This window comes from Ranitomeya variabilis, chromosome 5 (genome assembly GCF_051348905.1).
Source record: "Ranitomeya variabilis isolate aRanVar5 chromosome 5, aRanVar5.hap1, whole genome shotgun sequence".
NCBI classification, from domain to species: domain Eukaryota; kingdom Metazoa; phylum Chordata; class Amphibia; order Anura; family Dendrobatidae; genus Ranitomeya; species Ranitomeya variabilis.
Genome location: NC_135236.1, coordinates 13804572 through 13810571, shown reverse-complemented (window position 1 = coordinate 13810571; position 6000 = coordinate 13804572).

Below are 6000 nucleotides of genomic sequence, written 5' to 3'. Positions count from 1 at the left end.
TTCTGACTGATGTGTTGATTTCAGAGATGGAGGCTGAGGAGGAGGAGGAGGTGCAGGAGCTGTAGACTGTGGGGGCAACCCTGATTGACATAGGGCCAGCAATCCTCAGCTTGGGTAGGATGTATTTCATCCCAAGGTCCGACTGGGTCCTGGCTTCCACTATGCTAACCCAGTGTGCCGTCAGTGAGAAGTACCCTGCCCACAAGCACTTGTCCGTGGTTAGGAGGACTTTCCCTCTAACAGCATTTTTGAGGGCACGTGTAATGTTGTGGTACACATGCTGGTATAATGCCGATACCGCACACCGGCAGAAATAGTGGCGACTGTGGACCGAGTACCTACCATCAGGTTGTGGAAAGCTTCCATCTCAATGAGCCTAAAAGGCAACATTTCTAGCGCAAGCAGAAGAGATATATTAGAATTTAGGACTGTGGCCTGTGGGGCTTTGGCTCGGTATTTCCACTTGCGTTCCAAAGACTGTGGTATAGACAACTGAAGGCTGTGCTGGGACAAGGGCTTGAATGGGCTTGATGATGGTGCTGCTTGACTGTTGGCCACAACAGGTGCAGGCTAGAGTCATCTTCACATGCACAGTGCACTGGGGATTGGCTTCTCTGCAAAAGAGTGGAAGAAGCAGTGGTGTGACCTGCAGGCAGTGGTCCTGGAGCCTTTGGTTCGGCCCACAAAGTCGGGTGCTTTGCTGCCATGTGCCTGATCATGCTAGCGGTGGTCAGGCTGGTTGTTTTGTTACCCCTGCTGATGTGGGCATGGCAGGAGCTGCAAATGGCCTGTTTGGGGTTATTGGCGGAGTCTTTAAAAAATAGCCTGACTCGGGAAGATCTCACATGTGGAATGTCAACTTCAGTCATGTTGGTGTTACGGGGAACACATGCACGCCTTCTGTCTCTGGCCACCACACTGCTTCTTCCTACCTGTTGGGGGGATATGCCTCCTTCCCGATTTGAGCTGCTGTCCTCGCTATACATGTCCTCCTGCCAGGTTGGGTCAGTCACTATGTCATCCACCACCTCGTCTTCCACATCTGAACCCTTCTCCTCCTCCTGACTTTCTGGCAATTGTGTCTCATCATTGTCCACCTCTTGTGACACTTTCCCACCATCGCCTTCATGTGAACGGGGCTGGTCAAAGCTTTGGCAGCTCTACATGCGATCTCACCTGTCCCCACTTTAAGTTGACCGGCAGAGAGTCCGGAATCTTGAAATGGAAAACTGAACAGCTCTTCAGAGTGTCCAAGTGTGGGATCAGTTGACTCATGGCACTCGGCATGGTGGAAGGAAGGAGGATTATGGTGAGGAATATCCGGGCCACACTCACGGCTACTCAGACTTGACCGTGTGTAAGACATGTTGGTGGTGGTGGCTAAGTGAATGGAAGCATTATCCGATGTCCAACTACTCTGGCTTCAATAGTGGTGTGCTGCGGTCACCTAGAAACTGAGACAGGAAGGTCGAGCGAGAAGATGTGGGTCTTTGTTGTTGCCCACTTTCACCTTGGCCATGGCCTCATCCTCTACATGCACCATCATCACATCCACTTCCCCGTCCCTTACACCTTGCCTTTCCCATTTTAAATGGACAACTGCACTATTACACAAATATAGTTATTAGTAGCAAAACAATATCTGATCAGTATGACTGCAAATCTACAATTTTTCAATCCCAAACACCAGGCAGGCCTCAGCCTGACATAACAGACTGTATTAAATTTTTGGAGGCTTTCTTGTGAAGTTAATGTATGAAAATAGTGCTGTATAGAATTACAGTATCAGACTGCAAAAAAAGGGGTAAACCGGCCTACAATGCCCAAACTTGGAGCACGCAGATATATGAGGGCTGTCACGGAAATACCACACTGGCAAATATGTGGCCTGCTTTTTTTTTAATGCCAAATAGTGCTGTATATAATTAGAGTAACAGACAGCAAAAATAGTGACAAAAAGGCATAAAATACAAAAACTTGGAGCACGCAGATATATGAGGGCTTTTACGGTGAATTTTAAACACAAAAAAAAAGTGGCACAAGGCTAGCACACACAATTATGATACGTATACCTTTTAAACTATGATTTTTGGACAGGCCTCAGTCTGACAAAACAGACTGTATATTTGTTTTTTTGGGGTGAATTTTTGGAAAAAAAATGCAACTAGTTATATAGTAAAGATTAGAAGCTGCAGCAGCAGACAGTTATGGAGCTTTGGGAGGGATGCAGTGAGAGCAATGGACGCACATACAGTGCCTGCAGGCCTTGCACTGATGTGGATATGCTGTGCCCTGCCTACCTAGTGCTGCAATATCGATAGCCACGAATTAGCCCTAAAAAGGACTTTTGGTTTCTGAGGAGTAATGGATTTAAGAGTTGCAGACCTACACTACCTCTAAAAACCACGATTCTGACACTATCTCGGCAGCAGCTCTCCCTACTCTCCTTGAATCCGGAACAGAGTGCGGCGAGCAGGGTGGCGCCAGGTCTCTTATACTCGGGATGATGCTGTACAGCCCAGCCAATCACTGCACGACCACAACAAAGATGGCTGCGGCGTTTCATGGCCTGGCAGACAATCCCTGCACCGTGACTGGGTCTCTAAAGTCTGCCAAAAACGTTGGGTGGAGACACCAGTTACCGCCGAATAATTCTGGAAATGCTCGGTGCTCGCCGAGTACACCGAGCATAGTGATACTCGGGCGAGTAACGAGTAGTGGCGAGCATGTTCGCTCATCACTAATTACCACCACAAAGTGACCAAATAGCACATACAAGGGACAAATACTGCAACACCATGTCCAGACCACATATTACCACCACATAGTGACTGAATACTGCAATACTGATCAGTATAAAAAAACCCTCAAGGTCTGTACTTAGTATGCAGTGTCTGTGCACAGGTAATACAGTGACAACTGGTGACATTATACACAGGACCTCTGAATATAGTATACAGTGTATAGTGTCAGTGTATAGGTAACACACTGACTCACCAGTGACGTCTCTAGGTGAAGTCCTTCATCTTTGTTTTTCAACTTTCATCCAGCACAGACCGCCATCACTTCTTCCTGCCAGGGCTCATCTCTGCAGGAAATAACACAGTTATCTTGAGCTCCATTTGCAGAACACATTACTTAATTTTTCCCAACTTCTACATTAAAATACATGAAGAAAAAAGGCGACAAAGTAGCACTCTACACAGTAACAGGACTGCCTGCACATTTAAAGCAGTATACTCAAAAAATAAAATAAATACATCAATGCAATAATAATATCCCTTAATTAGCCCCTTATGGAAATAATATTCCCCATCCTGGCCCCCGTGTATCTCATTCCTGGCTTCAGCCATATGTTCTCCCATCCTGCCCTAATGAGTATCCATTCTGCCCCATATGATCTCCCCATCCTGCCCCATCTGTCTCCATCGTATCCATCCTGCCCCATGATCCTGCATGATCTGTCTCCAATCCTGCCCCATCTGTCTCTAATCCTGCCCCGTGTCTCCAATCATGCCCCGTAACTCCATTCAGCCCCGTGTCTCCAATCATGCCCGTACCTCCATTCATGCCTCCATTCCTGTCTCCATTCCTTACCTATCTGTCCCCAGTCCTGCCCCCAGTGTCTCCAGTCATGCCCCCAGAGTCTCCAGTCATGCCCCCATGTCTTTCATCCTGCCCCTTGTTTCTCCAATCATGCCCCGTATCTCCATTCTGCCCCCGTGTCCAGCATTCTGTCTCCGTGTCCAGCATTCTGTCAACATATCCAGTATTATGCCCCCTGTGTCCAGCATTCTGTACCCATGTCCAGCATTCTTCCCACATAGTATATAGCACAGCCCATGTAGTATATAGCACAGCCACATAGTATATAACACAGCCCACGTAGTATATAACACAGCCCACATAGTATATAACACAGTCACATAGTATATAACACAGCCCATGAAGTATATAGCACAGCCACGTAGTATATAACACAGCCACGTAGTATATAGCACAGCCCACGTAGTATATAACAGTCACATAGTATATAGCAGCCACGTAGTATATAGCAGCCACGTAGTATATAACAAAGCCACGTAGTATATAACAAAGCCACGTAGTATATAACACAGCCACGTAGTATATAACACAGCCACATAGTATATAACACAGCCACGTAGTATATATCACAGCCACGTAGTATATAACACAGCCACATAGTATATAACACAGCCACATAGTGTAGGATTAAAGAGAAAAAGAGACAGGCTATATTCCAGGGACCACCAACAAATACCACTAAATAACACATTTTATTAGAGTCACAAAGCATAAACATTAAAATCAAGTAAAACCACAAAAAACAAATACCCCATATAGGAATGAATACCCCCTGGAATAACACATAAGTATAGTTATGTGGCAATGTCCAGTTATACACAAATGATTGCAGAAAATCTGGTCAAAGGTAGGATATAATAAATATATAATAAATAATGGTATATACACAGGGACACTACACACCAACCATGTGCAGGAAGGTATAAATGACAAGGTGTCAACAAAGCCCATACACTAGTTACCCGCCATATAGTCCTCTGGGTGACCACACTACATATTTGTGATTCCGGGACCCACACATAAAAAAGGGTGTTTGTTGAAAAATGTCTTGCAAGAGTATCAAATAATAAACAGAATAGCTTCATGGGTGGGGACCTTTGCCGGTTGTGCACCTCAGAGGTTTAAGTACATACGGAACTCCAATCTCAGTTTAGGCCCGATATGTTGGTCAGCACTAGGCTCCAAAATAAAGCTGCTACATGTCTCAGATAGGCACACCGCATACCAATGTGGGCATAGACTCAAACAATGACGAAGAAGATGTAAGCCATATTTGGGGCTAGATAACTAATAAAATGAATGTCCCATGCGTAGTCCTTAATAGTCTCAAATAGGTGCACTGCAAAATGACACAGCAGATGCCCTGTATAAATAAAGATTGTCCTATAAAGGTCAATTAAACCATATACCGGGCAGCACAAAATCAGTAGCCTTATGCGTCATACCACATGCCATGGCAAAAAGTTAGATAAGTGTCATATGGACAGAAACAGGCTAAATGCTGAGCCCCAACATAATAAGAGATGTGCAGCTACTGAGCATGAGCAGAATGGACGCAAACCTATAATCCAGGGGGTGCTGGAACCCAACGCGCGTCACCACTACAGTGGCTTCATCAGGGGTAGGAGTACTGACGGCCGCACTCCTGATACCTTTATATATAGATCATACCTACATAAAGGATCCCTCTCAGCTGGGCGACTAGGGTGTCGGCATCCAACTGGAAGTGGCCTACAACAATAGAGCTTTAAAGGTGTACGAAGCCAAGGCTGAGTGTAGCAAGATGGCCGAAACCAAGATACTGGGCATGTGCGAAATGACGAGCAGCATGTAGCAAACCGACGGAACAATGCCGCAGTGATTCTGCTTATCAGTGCGCAGGAATAAGACAAGGACCGATATATTCATAGCACACAGTTAGATGCTGCTCCTCCATAACAGGTAACTGGTGCACTAAGAATGTTAAAGGACGGCGCTGATTGTATAACAAAGACAAAATGTGTGAGAACTATAACAACAAACAAGTAACAGCACACGCCATGGCAAATATCATGCAGGCGCAGATTTGGGTGCAAAGTTCTTATATAAGTAGATAATAAAAATATGCACACTGGGCTCGTAGATTATAAAAAAAAATAATCATCCATTATTTAGTCACCAACATCTCCCTATTACAGGAAGGCCATCCATATGGCTGATCACATCTGTAGAGAACACATGCGTGTACATAGGCGCGGGCCGTGAGTCTTATGTGCTAGAGGGTAAATAGCGGATACGCGCTATGGCAGAATCAGTTAGTAAAGGCCCAGATACCCTTGGGCACTGATTTATTTCGAAAAAATGTCCTAGCCCACATAAGAAAACAAACATACGGTGCGAAGACACTAATAATCT